General features: G+C 41.0%; 1 non-coding gene across 1 annotated transcript; it reads left to right on the top strand.

The window, feature by feature from the left end:
- Positions 1-647: 647 nt before the first annotated feature.
- On the top strand, positions 648-754 carry LOC118706745. The gene has a single exon (XR_004984116.1). It is a non-coding gene; the product is annotated as a U6 spliceosomal RNA (small nuclear RNA).
- Positions 755-13,949: the final 13,195 nt, after the last annotated feature.

Here is a 13,949-nt window from a genome sequence, read left to right as displayed (position 1 = left end):
AGACTTATTTGGTCTAATGTACAGTCATTTATAAATGAATGAGGGATCTCAGAAACCAAATTGTATCCTCAGACACTTTCTAATTTTGTTCAGGATATTTACAAGTAGGAGGATTGACAAGGCAGAAATAAGTATAGACATAAGGGGGAAATCGTTCCATCTAGCTTTATGTCACCATTTATAATAACTTTTATAGAGTCACCCAGTTAAGCATTTAGCCAAAATTAAACCTCAAAGCTATCATACCAGAATTTTCAAGCCTATTGCTCAGCTGCTGAGCCTTGCTATCCATTAAAAAATGACCAATTTCCAATGAACGACCTTAATGAAATGAAGGAATGGAGACTAAAGATTATGCAACTTTTTTTTCTTTTATTTGATAAAGCATCCTTATACTAACTAATATTATATGATGAAACCTTTATCTCTCAATTTAGCTGCTAAACGATGTCCAGTGCCTTTGTAAATCAATGCTATTGTTCAAATTGATTTTAACTGAAGATGTTTCAGTTTATCCCTTAATAGATGGCAGTCGTATTTTTTAAAAAGTAGTTTATTAGCTGGGTATATATGCCAAAATAAAAATTAGCAGAGCTTTTCAACTATAAAAACATAACCTCCCATCCCACTCTAAAATTCCTAGTCCTGTGCTCACTTCAGCAGCATATATACTGAAATTGGGATGATACAGAGAAAATTAGCATGGCCCCTGCACAGGGATGACCTACAAATTCATGAAGCATTCCATATTTGGAAAATAAAATAAAATAAAATAAAATAATAAAATAAAATAAAATTCCTAGGATAGAAGAGACAATCATATCCGAGGCTAGAGAAGCAAAAGGAAAAATGGTGTTACCTAGAGCCCTTGGTGGTTTTTAGCTCTTCCAATACACATTACCAAGTCTCTGAATTAAATTACCATTGCTTGAAATACCTATGGTGATTTCTATTTTCCTGACCAGATAATAACTGATGATGCTGATGACAACAGGAGAGAGATATAGCAGTAATGTAGCATTAGTTATGAGATGCCTCCTACTCCTTTTAAGTTCTGACCTTCAAATCTGAGATCAACACATATCTGTAAGAGCAGACATAGGCAAATTTATTTATTTATTATCTTTTAAATATTTTTATTGATTTTTTACAGAGTTGAAGGGATAGGGATAGAGAGTTAGAAACATGGATGAGAGAGAATCATTGATCAGCTGCCTCTTGCACACCCCCTACTGGGGATGTGCCCGCAACCAAGGTACATGCCCTTGACCTGAATCGAACCCAGGACCTTTCAGTCCGCAGGCCAACCCTCTATCCATTGAGCCAAACCGGTTTTGGCTGACATAGGCAAGTTTAAACTATACAAAATGGTGAGCCACAGAGGCCAACAGTGACCCAATATGTTGAAAAATGTATAAGAAATAGAGAATCTTAACCATCACAGTTTGAGCATTTCCAGTTATACTTGCAAGGATGTATCAACTACCTTGAACTGATAGCACTTAATATTTTGATCATCTAACTCGCTTTGTTTGATTCAAAGCTCAGAAGGCAACCTTTCATGATTTATTACATAATTTATCTTCCAATGTTTGGCTACCGACTGAAGAGACAAGATGCTGAATATAGGGACTCTTAATAACAGACTCTTTTGTAGGGGGTGAATAAAATAGTATTTGCTGATGTAGATTTGTTTCCTGTGTGACTTCATTGCAAGGAGAGAATGTATTGAACAGGACAACATGAGTAATTCACATTGACAATTCTAATCCTGTATGACAAATATAATGTATGACCTGCATGACAATTATAATCCTCGTTGTAAATTAATAATTAGGGGTTTTGTTGTTTACAAGGTCTTGTATGCATATGAATAGATGAATCATGTATTCAGGTCCTGATTAGATCTGTGCACTGACAAGAGTGAGAAAAGCAACCTAAGTGTCTTTGGATGGATGACTGGACAAAGAAGCTGTGGTGTATACACTGAATAGCCAGATTATTTATTTATTATTATATCTAAATGCATAATAATCTGGCATATATATATATATATATATATATATATATATATATATATATATGAATGATTTGAAAGACTGCCTGAATTTCCAAAGTAAAGAAATTTAGAGCAACATTTTCTCTTATTATCATTGCAAACTCAAATTTTATAGAGTTAATTGAGCAGAGACTATTTGATAATCATAGGCTGGTACAGTAAAAGGTTTTTTATTGAAAAGGGTTATAACAATGCTACCATTGGTCACAAGGTGAAGCAGAAAAGTGCTATTTAAATAAATATTTGGCTAATAATTCCTTCCAATTTTTCTTGATAGGTTAAATTCTATCTGCTATATTCATGAAGGGCAATAACAGAGATTAATAGTCTATTATTAGAAGTATTTTCAGGGGGTTGGGTGCAATTTGTGGGGCACTGAAGGCATTTCTTATGCATTATAAATTATATGGTAGTTTGAAAAGGCATTTATAAAAATACCCACTTTTCCACTAAAGCAAAAATAAGTAATAAATTAACAGACTGGATTAGTAACTGGTGTTCTGTTTTAACATTGACATTTAAAGCATTTCTGATTTGTTGGTAATTTGTTATACACTGTTGAACCAGTGAAACGTTAAGTTCAGGATTGGAGCAATTGTTTTTCTCAGAGTTTTTATAGTCAGCCCATTGAAAGACCTTGTCTTCTTTATTGCAACTACTCCTAATCTTTATCACAGGAATATTGTTACACTTAGTAAATATACATAGATAATTAACAAACTTAAATAATGAAGAGCAGGATCTGAAGGCTTCTGGTCCAAGATGACAGCTTAGGAAGACTCTGAACTCACTTCTTCCCATGAAAACCTCAACTGTATACCTACACGGAGAGAAATTCCACTGGAAAAAAAAAAAAAAAAAAAAAACTAGGAGAGACTCAGCAGCTTCTGCACAACAAATAAGAGAAACAGGGAAGAGGGGGTGGAGATGGAGTCATGGCATCATGGGAACCTCACCTTCAATGCATCAAGCTGTAATAGGGAGAGATCACTTGAAGGGCCTGCACACCGACTCACCTGTCCTGGGGCACAGTAAACAACACACAGTGGGTTACAGGGCACCTACACAGGAAGGAAACATTTACTAACACTAGAAGCATCTACCAGATGGGATGGAAATTGTGGGAAATCTCTTCATGGTTGGAGACACTGGATAGTGCCACTTGCAGCCCTCTCCCTTCCTGTTGATCACATGGGCAGGAGAATGAGACAGACACTCTAACCATGAGACAAGGATGTCAGAGTGTGCCCCAAGCCCCAGACCTACACTAGCTCTGTAACTTGTCCATGAAAATCTGCACAGCCCATCACCACTACAGCTACAGCTCCTTGCTCCTACATGGTTTACCCCAGGATATCCCTGCAGCCTGCTCCAGCTACAGTTTCTAGGCAGCCTGCCATGGTGGTCCCAGTGTAGCTTGTTCCAGGATACCCCATGGCTCACACCCACTCCAGCTTCAACTCCAGGCCCCAGCACAGCTTGCAGCAGGTGCCACCCTTGGCCTGAATCCAATTCAACTCCAACTTCAACAGGCCGGCTAAGAAGTTCAGGCATATATTTTCTCCTGTACCTCCAACAGACCCCATCTGCTTCATCTACAGTGTCAAGTGGCCTGCCAAAGCCACCCCAGAAAAGCTTGAATGTGGCTCAGATATGCCCTAGGTACAGTACTCAAACCAAGTGCAGCTTTCCCCAGGAATACCTGAGGCCTGAGGTAGCTCCTACTACATTCAACCAGTCTGCAAAGATAGTCCCCAAGTGGCTAGTTCCTGCAGCCTGTGCCCACTCCAGTCACAGCTTCAGCCAATCTGTAAAGGAAGCCCAGGTCCAGCCTGTCCCCAGGACTTCCTGCAGCCCACATTCACTTGGCTTACAGTGCTAGGCCTCAGCACAGCTTGGCCCAGGAAATCCCAGTGGCTAGAGCCTACTTCAACTACAACCTCAAGCACACTGCCAAAGAAGCCCCAGAGAGGCTTGTCGCCAGGATTCCACATGCTCTGGATGACTTTAGCTCCAGCTCCAGTAGGCCTGACGAAGAAACCCAGCACACACAGCTTACAAAGGAGGAGCTCCTGCACATGGCCACTCCAAGACACAGAGAGATTGTTGCTTTGCCTAATTGATGGAAGCAAATATAGAGAGAGCCAAAATGAGGAGGCAAAAATATGTCCCAAATGAAAAACAAGAACAAAATCTCCCCAAAAAACTAAATGAAACAAGACAAGCAATCTCCCAAATAAAGAGTTCAAACACTGGTAGTCAACAAACTCGGTAGAAGAATAGACTAACTCAGTGAGGACTTCAACAAAGACATAAAAAATATATAAAACAGAACTACTTAGAACTGTAAAATACAATAACTAAAATGAAAAACAAAAAAACAAAAAACAGTACAAGGAATCATAACACATTAGTTGATACAGAAGAATGAGTCAGTGAGCTGAAGACAAGGTAGCTTCTTGCACAACAAATAAGAGAAATAGGGAGGAGAGGTCGAGACATGGCAACATGGCAACCTCACCTTCAATGCATTAAGCTGTAGTAGGGAGAGATCCATTCATAACAGAAAACACACACACACACACACACACACACACACACACACACACAAACAAACAAAAAACACTTTTTAAATGAGGATAGTTTATGTGATATCTGGGACAACATTAAACATAACAACATTCAAGTCACGGGTGTGCGAGAAGGAGAACAGTGAGAGAAAGTGGACAAAAAAACCTGTTTAAAGAATTAATGGCGGAGGAAAAGGCAACCTTGTGCACTGTTGATGGGATTGTAAATTAGTATAGCCTTCATGGAAAACACTGAAGCTCCACAAAATTTAGAAATGGAATACTATGCACAACCCAGCAATTCCACTTCTGAGTACTTACCTAAAGAATATGAAAACAATAATTACAAACGATATACTAGTATGCATTCCTATGTGAATTCAGCATTGTTTACAACAGCCAAGATCTGGAAGCACACTAGATGTCTATTGATAGATTAATGGACAAAGAAGTGGTGCATATACAAAATGGAATACTGCTCAGCCATAAAGAAGAGTGAAATCTTGCTATTTTCAACAACATGGATGGACACAGAGTACTGTGTTAAGTGAAAATATTGGACAGAGAGAGACAGATATCATATGATTTCACTTATATGTGGAATCTAAAAATCAAAACAAATTAATAAATGAAATGAGAGAGAAACAGATGCACAGATAAGAGAGAACAAGCTGATGACAAGAGAAACCAAGATGGCAGCATAGGTAACCGCCTAATTGCAGCCTCACAGAACAAATTTAAGAAATACAACTAAAATATAAAGTGGACATTATCCAGAACTACAGGAAAGTTGACTGACTGGAAATTCTACAATGAGAAGGAAATAGAAAACCAGAAGGAAAATAAGTGGAGCTGTAAAAGCCTAAGGTAAGGAGACACGTTGCGTGCGCGGAGAGGACAGAGCCAGAGAGGAGGGGCGGCTGAGTGCCTGGCTGGCATTCCCTAGCAGAAGGAGATAAAAGCTCCTGACTGTGCTGAACCCCAGTTCTGAGCGAGACCCTGGGGACCCAGACACATACAGAGGGAATCTGGGCTGTAAGGCGGAAGCTCAGGGGAACAGTGAAAGGCAGAGCCTCGGAGACACACAAATTTCACACAGAGGACAGACTGTTGACTATGCCACTGGATTGCCCTAGCGGGAAGAAGATATAAGCTCCAGACTGCTCTTAACCCCACTTCCAACTGCACTGAACCCTAGTTGCGGGCTCATTGGGGGAGAGATTAGACTGTCTGGTAGCGGGCGAAATTCTAGGGCACCTTTCTCTCAGAGGTGCTTGCAGCGAGTACCAAAGGACACTGAGGAACACTGAGACTTAGGAATCTCATAGGGCTGTACTAACCAGAAGCCAAGGCTGTAGGCTCCACCATGAAACTCTGCCCCATCCAAGCTAAGCACAGAGGATCTTGCAGTTTTCCAAGTCTAGTCGAATAAGGCTGTCTCCTGCCATAGATACAGCTGATCCTCCCACCCTACCAACTCAGGGAAGCAGTGAAATGCCGAGACAAGGAAACCGATCACAAATGAAAGAAATGGAGGACAAAAAGCAACTGGATATAGAGTTCAAAACCACGCTTATAAGATTTTTCAAGAATCCCCTAGAAAAGGCTGATAAAATAAACAAGACCTATGAGGATATGAAACGGGATCAACTAGAAATAATAAGGGATCAACAAGAAATAAAGAATACATTCTCTGAAATCAAAAGTATTATACAGAATCCTAAAACCAGAATGGAAGATTGCAAGAATTAAGTCAAAGATTTGGAACACAAAGAGCCAGAGGACACTCCTCCACAGAAGCAAGAAGATGAGAATCCAGAAAGTTGAAGATAGTGTAAGAAACCTCTGGGACAACTTCAAGCGAACCAACATCAGAATTATGGGCGTCCCAGAAGATGACAGAGAGCAAGATACTGAAAACATATTGAAAGAAATAGTGACAGAAAACTTCGCCCACCTGGTGAAAGAATTAGACTTACAAGTCCAGGAAGCACACAGAACCCCAAACAAAAGGAATCCAAAGAGGACCACACCAAGACACATCATAATTAAAATTCCAAGAGCAAAAGACAAAGAGAGAATATTAAAAGCAGCAAGAGCAAAGCAGGTAGTTACCTATAAAGGAGCACCCATATGATTGTCAGCTAATTTCTCAACAGAAACCATGCAGGCCAGACGGGAATGACAAGAAATATTCAAGGCCATGAAGAGCAAGGACCTACAGCCAAAAATACTCTACCCAGCAAAGCTATCACTCAGAATTGAAGGCCAGATAAAGAGCTTCACAAATAAAAAATAAAAAATAAAAAGCTAAAGGAGTTAATCACCGACAAACCAGAATTATATGAATTACAGAAGGGGGTTCTTTAGGAAGAGGGAAAAAATAAAGATAAAAATTATGAACAAAAAATATGTAACTATCAACAAGTGAATCTAAAAACCACGGGAATTAAAAAAAAAAACCTGATGAACAATATTAACTGGTGAATATAATAGAATCAGAGGTATGGAAGGGGAATGGACTGACAATTCTCGGGGAAAAGAGGAGTGGAGGGTGCGGGAAGAGATTGAACATAAACTGTGCACCTATGGATGAGGACAGTGGGGAGAGGGGAAAGGGCAGAGGGTGAGGTGGGAACCTGGTGGAGGAGAAAAAATGAGAAACTTTTGTAATAATATGAACAATAAAGATTTATTTAAAAAATAATAAATAAATAAATAAAGACATTTTAAAGATCTTGCCTGGGAAGTATTAACTTACCCACCATATTTACCAGACCTTGTTCCTTCAGATTACCACTTGTTTGATCGATGGCACACGGACTTTCTGATGAGCACTTTAAAACATAAAAAGAAGTGGAAAATTAGGTCTCTGAATGGTTTTCATTAAAACAAGAAAAGTTCTATTGGGACTGTATCCACAAATTACCTGGAAGATGGGGAAAATGTGTAGCCAGTGATGGACATTACTTTGAATAAAGAGCTTTAGATATTTCTCTTAAAAAAAAAGAAGAAGAAGAAGAAAACTTGAGTATGTCCTAATAACTTAAAGTTCTTTTAGTTTGATGATCTTATCTTGGAGATGGGAAGAAGATGGATCCCATATGGCCTTTGACAACCAAAAGCAGCAAACTGGGAAAACAAGTGAATTCTCTTGGTATTTGGTTTTCTTAACAAGCAAATTGTTTTATCATGATAAAATGTTTTAATTTTTTTTTTTAAATGGACAAAGAACCTGAGTAGACACTTCTCCAAAGACAACACACAGATGGCCAATAAACATATAATTACTTATTGTCTTATTTATACTTACATTTATTTGTGAAATTCAAAAATAATTAGTGGACAATTATATCCAGAAAAATAAACCTTATTTTGAAAAGAGAGAGAGAGAGAGAGAGAGAGAGAGAGAGAACAAGCTGATAATTTCCAAAGTGGGGGTCGGGTGGAAATAAGGATATGGATTAAAATGTACAAACTTCTCTTTGTAAAATAAGATATGGTGAGCTATAATTTATAGCTTGGAGAATGGGGTCAATAATATAATCATGTACAGTGACAGATGGTTACTAGACTCAATGTAGTGATTACTTTGTAAGTCTTATAAATGTTGAAACACTATGTTATACACCTGAGTCTAACAAAATATTGTAAGTCAACTATAATTAAAATAAATTTTCAAAGAGAATTTAAAAGTTACCTCTAAAAATTAAAATGCACTGAACAGAATGCCTCTTTGTTGTGATGTTGTTATTTTTATATATATGTTTTTTATTGATTTCAGAGAGGAAGGGAGGGAGGGAGGGAGGGAGGGAGAGAGAGAGAGAGAAAGAGAGAGAGAGAAACATCAATGATGAGAGAGAATCATTAATAGACTGCCTTCTTGCATGCTCCCTACTGGGGATCGAACCCGCAACCCAGGCATATGCCCTTGGCCAGAATCAAACCCGCGACCCTTCAGTCCGCAGGCCAAAGCTCTATTCACTGACTCAAGCTGGCTAGAGCTGTGATGCTATTATTATTGGCAGAGGGGGTGAGGAGGAATTTTGGCAGCAACTATTCTGAGGACTTTCTCCCTCTTTTACCACTAAATAGTTACCTTCTTTCTTCACAATACTCTCAAGCACCACACACACACACACACACACACACACACACACACACAGATGTACACATAACGTGCATACTCACATTTTTTTCATAGTCCCATTCTTATAAGGAATATAGTATTAGAGTACACATGGATGGGAAGGACAATTTTAAAGTTTGCTAACTTAAAAAACAAGTCCTGTATACAGTCTAGTAAGGGCAGTGAGGGCATATGAAAAATCAAATTGCTCTTCTCACTTAACCTTCTGTCCTGGTAAAGGACCTCATGTGCTATAGGGAGGATGTGGCTTTTAAATCTATTTCTGCACGGAAGCCCCAAATGGGCTAGCAACTTCCCTGATGGACATAATATAGCTAGACAGGAGAAACTGACCTCTGTGATGAGCTTTACCCTTCGAAAATCTGCAAATCAAAGTTAATGGAGATTTACTGATAGGCATATACAGAAGAGTAGGTCATCATTAACACAGTCACAATAGCGCAGTTCAGGGAGATTTGGAGTTAAATTTTACAAAGAATGCTCCACAGAGTTATATTGTAATTCATTCCTCCAAAGTAAAACAAACAAACAAACAAAAACCCCCCCACACACAAAAAGACACACAAAAAACACAAAGGTGTGGCAGTTTTGGATATTGATGCTGTTTAGGGTTTTACTGAACTTCGTGGGCATATGAGTTGCTCATTTTTGGAAAAATTTTAACCAATATTTCCCAAATATTTCTGGTCCCATTTTATCTCTCCTCTCCTTTTGGGATTTCAATTATATACGTTAGGCTGCTTGATACTATGTGTAATCGAAGCTCTGTTAATATTTCAGTATTTTTTTCTCCCTTGTGTCAGTGTGAATAATTACAGTTGTCCTGTCTTTTTAATTTCTGCTTTCCCCCAATTATTCTAGGGCTCAATCTCAGCCACCCACTCACCAGGAACCACCCTGAGAGCACTGCCTTCTCACACCTCACCCGCTACCCCAAAGGCCATATAATCATGTTCTGATCAAAAGTGAAGAAAAAACAAAAACAAAACAAACAAACAAAAAAAAAACTGGATAAGCCAAATGCAGCTGGATCAACACTAACATACTTAAAAAGACCACGAGAACCTAGAGTAAGGGGTGTATCCCAGGCATCCAAGGGATGGAAGTTGGCTGGATTTGGGTCCAGGGTGTTTGGGTCCCTAGCAGGGCTTTTGGGTGGAGCCTGAGAGCTCACCAATCTGGAACAGCACAACACTGTCAGCCCACTGTGCCACTAACCAGCTGAGTGGCCTGCGGCAGTTAGCTAACCCCTGAGCCTCAGTGTCAGGAAACGCCTTTACTCTCCAGGCAAACCCAGTTCGGGTCCCAGGCGGACCCACAGAGAGACAGGAGGGGCAACAGCCAGAGTCCCTAAGGCGCTGGCCCTAGCCCCACTGGGCAGCTGGTGTTGAGGCCAGCCCAGCACCGCCTGCGATTTGCATACCCATGGTGCACCGCGAAATCAGAAATCAGTTCCCACGCAGGAATCCCAGCCCCACGGGAATATGCCCACTGCTGCTGGGCACAGCGCCCGGGAGGAAGGCAGGGTCTCTACCGATGCCAGGACGGAGTGTGGACTGCGCGGGCACTCAGCAACCATCACTGCACTGAGGGTCCCTTGCTCCTTTAGAGACCTGGGCGGCCTTCCCAGGACATGCTCTGTGTCTGCCCAGGACAAGCTGGGAATTCTTATCCAATTTTTGGAAGCCTCATCTTCATGAGGCTACTTTGCAGTTCAAAGACAGAAAGTGGCCTTTGGCCTTGCTTTACCTTCAGCCGCTCCTCCAGACCCACTGGTCCCTTCTCACACTCTGCACTTCTGGCCGCCATTGGTCCCTCCCCATGCTCTGCACTACTGGCCGCCATTGGTCTCTCTTGATGCCCTGGATGGTCACCCATTGGTCCCTCCATGTGTCCCTCCATTGATCCCTACATTGGTTCCGCCATTGGTCCCTCCTGACGCTCTGATTGGTTGTCATTGGTCCCTCCCCATGCTCTGCACTACTGGCGGCCATTGGTCTCTCCTGACTGGTCACCATTGGTCCCTCTATCGATTGCTACATTGACACTCTGATTCCGCCATTAGTCCCTCCCCTCGCTGTGCACTGCTAGCTGGCATTAGTCCCTCCTCAAGCTCTGTACTGCTGGCCGCCATTGGTCCCGCCTCACGCTTCTCACTGCTGGCAGGTCACCCACCGCTGTCCTGCACTGACCACCCCTCCACCCCCACCTTTCCCCAGGACCCAGGACAGCTCCTTCTCCTGCAATTCTCAAATACACTTATGGAGACCTACAGTTTCCATCATGGATAAAACAGTCCCACTCCCACCACATTAAAACAGGAATTTTTAGGGGGGAGGAGGCAGGTTTAGGGAATGTTTTAAATTGAGGGGGTCCATGGGAAAAGCACAAGCTTCAAAGCTGCAAAAGGTTGCATTTCCATAACACAGGGAAGTTGGCAGAGGCAGCAGTTGCATTTCCACAAGACAAGGGAACTGGGGGTAGCCAAAGGTCTACAAAATAAAAAAGGAGGGTCTCACACAAGGCCCATTTGAGTTTGACCTTTGAGCTCAGGCGTTGCTCTAGTGACCAATCAAAGGGGAATCGTGGCCAATCAGAGGGGATATTGAGGCACAAAACTGCAGCCTTTATAAACCAGGAGAAAGGAACTCAGTGGGGGACTCTTTTTCCTTCCCCATGTGGGAGTCTGTTCTTTTTCTTCTTCAATAAATTTCCACCTTCACTCCTAGGAATATATCCCAAGAAACTAGAAACAACCAATCAGAAAGGATATATGCACCCCTATGTTCATAACAGCACAATCTTCAATAGCCAGAATTTGGAAACAGCCTAGGTGCCCATAGGCAGATGATTGGATCAGAAAACTATGGTACATCTACACAATGGAATACTATGCTGGCATAAAAAAGAAGGAATTCTCATCATTTGCTGCAACCTGGATGGAATTGGAGAGCATCATGCTGACTGAAATAAGCCAATCAATGAAAGAGAAACACCACATGACCTCACTCATTTATAGATAATAAAGAACATTATAAACTGATGAACCAAAAGATAGATATAGAGGCAGTAAAGCAACAAGCAGACTGTCAGTTTACAGTGGGGAGGGGAGGGAGATCTGGGGGAGATAATAGATCAACCGAAGGACTTGTATACATGCATATAAGTACAACCAATGGACATAAAACTCTGGAGAGGGAAGGTATGTATGGGAGGAACGGAGGGGGGCAAAGGAAATCAATAAAATATATTAAAAAATAAAATAAAATAAATTTTCACCTTTGCTACATCACCTCTCGTCCATAGTTTCATTCTTCTACTCCACCAGACAAGAGCCCAGAGAACCATCCTGCCCAGGGGAACACTGCACATTTCCAGTTCAAAAATCCAGTATCATCATCACCTTTTTAACAGCTTCCTTTATTTTATTTTATTTTACTTTATTTTATTTTATTTTATTTTATTTTATTTTATTTTATTTGTTAATCTTCACCATTTTTTCCACTGATTTTCAGAGAGAGTGAATGGCAAGGTGAGAGACAGAGAGAAACATGGGTGTGTCTGAAGGTGAAAAAAAAGGCCACATGCTAATCTGACTAGCTCAGGGAAGGCCCCTATGGTGGCTTTGCATTACAAACTCAAAGACCTAAAGTAACCACAAAGGTTGTTCTGAAATGAAAAATTTAACTAAAAGCAGTTTATAGTGGGTAGTCATGTCCCAGACCAGTATTTTCCCCGACAAAGACCAACTTCAATCTTTAATGAGCCTAATGTCTTTTTGCATCTAAGATAACTTACATGTGGAATGTCAGAGTAACTTGTAACTTCCTTTTTTCCCAGACCACTCAAGGCACAACAAACTGCACCAGGGCAGAGACCTCAAGTCCTCTCATTGTTATCCAGTTAACTGTTGACTGTTAACTATCCTGTACCCACTTAAGTAAAAGAAGTGCCTGTCTCTCATTTTACTTTTTACCCTATCCCAGAGGCTTCCCTGCTTTGCTTTCTCCCACCTCCCTAATCTATCACCAATGGATTTCATGTAACCTACTTAGGTCTCCTCTTTTGATTGTGATCTATAAAACAAGGTAGAGAGGCACCATTCTCTGGAGCATTATCCCAATCCCTTGAGATTCTGCTTTCCTGCAATTGTCCACAGTTTGGCTCAAATAAACTCACAATAATTCTTTACAGATTTGAATGCTTTTACGTTAACAATGAAAAGGGAAATATGGGGGGGGGGGGCTTGCTACCTAATTCAGTATCTGGTTAAGACTGCAGTCTTACTTCCCCACTCTGACTGACTTGGGAAGTGCTGCAGGGACCCTCAGGGGCCCGCCACAGGAGGAGGTATCGAGGCCAGTGCCTCCCCACAAGTTCAGCTCAAGCTTTGGATCCGGAAATCCCCTGGACTAGCAGATCTAAGAAATAAGGTTAAACTTTCCTCTCTGAGTGCTGGCGGATCTTTCTCCCTTGCATTCTGCCACAATATTATGTCACTTGGTTGCCTCCCTATTTGTGACCAGGGCTTGGGCCCTTGACCAAAATCAAACCCAGGACCCTTGAGTCTGCTGGGTGATGCTCTATCCACTGAACAAACTGCTAGGGCTTAACACACTTTATTTTTCCTCAGAACACGAACTACTCCCTGATTACAGCATACATTGATATGTCTGTTGTATGTTTCTCCTCCTAGAATGGAAGTCCCATGAGGCAGGAACTTCACCTGACTTGTTCTCTGATAGATTCCATGACCCAAAATCAATGTCTGGCACTTCAATACTCAATGTATATATGTGCAACAAAAGGGTGAATAGATTTATTTTCTAAACCACATATACACTGAGTGGCCAGATTATTATGATCTCAGAATGCATAATAATCTGTCTTCTCGGGATATAAATATATAAATATTAGGGAGACCTGGTGCATGAATTCGTGCATAGGTGGGGTCTGGCCAGTCTGGCCAGGGGGAGGGGACATGAGTGGTTGGCCTGCCTGCCTGATGGTCGAACTCCTGGTAGAGGGGACAATTTTCATATTAGCCTTTTATTATATAGGATATATACACTGAGTGGCCTTATGATTATATATTCAGAGATCATAATAATCTGGCCACTCAGTGCAGATGATTTACAGTGTATATCATTTACTAGGTGCACCGGTTAAT

The sequence above is a fragment of the Pipistrellus kuhlii genome, unplaced genomic scaffold, assembly GCF_014108245.1.
Source record: "Pipistrellus kuhlii isolate mPipKuh1 unplaced genomic scaffold, mPipKuh1.p scaffold_m20_p_54, whole genome shotgun sequence".
Taxonomy (NCBI): Eukaryota; Metazoa; Chordata; class Mammalia; order Chiroptera; family Vespertilionidae; genus Pipistrellus; species Pipistrellus kuhlii.
Note: the sequence above shows the minus strand (reverse complement) of the source record. Positions and strands in the feature narration are given on the sequence as shown.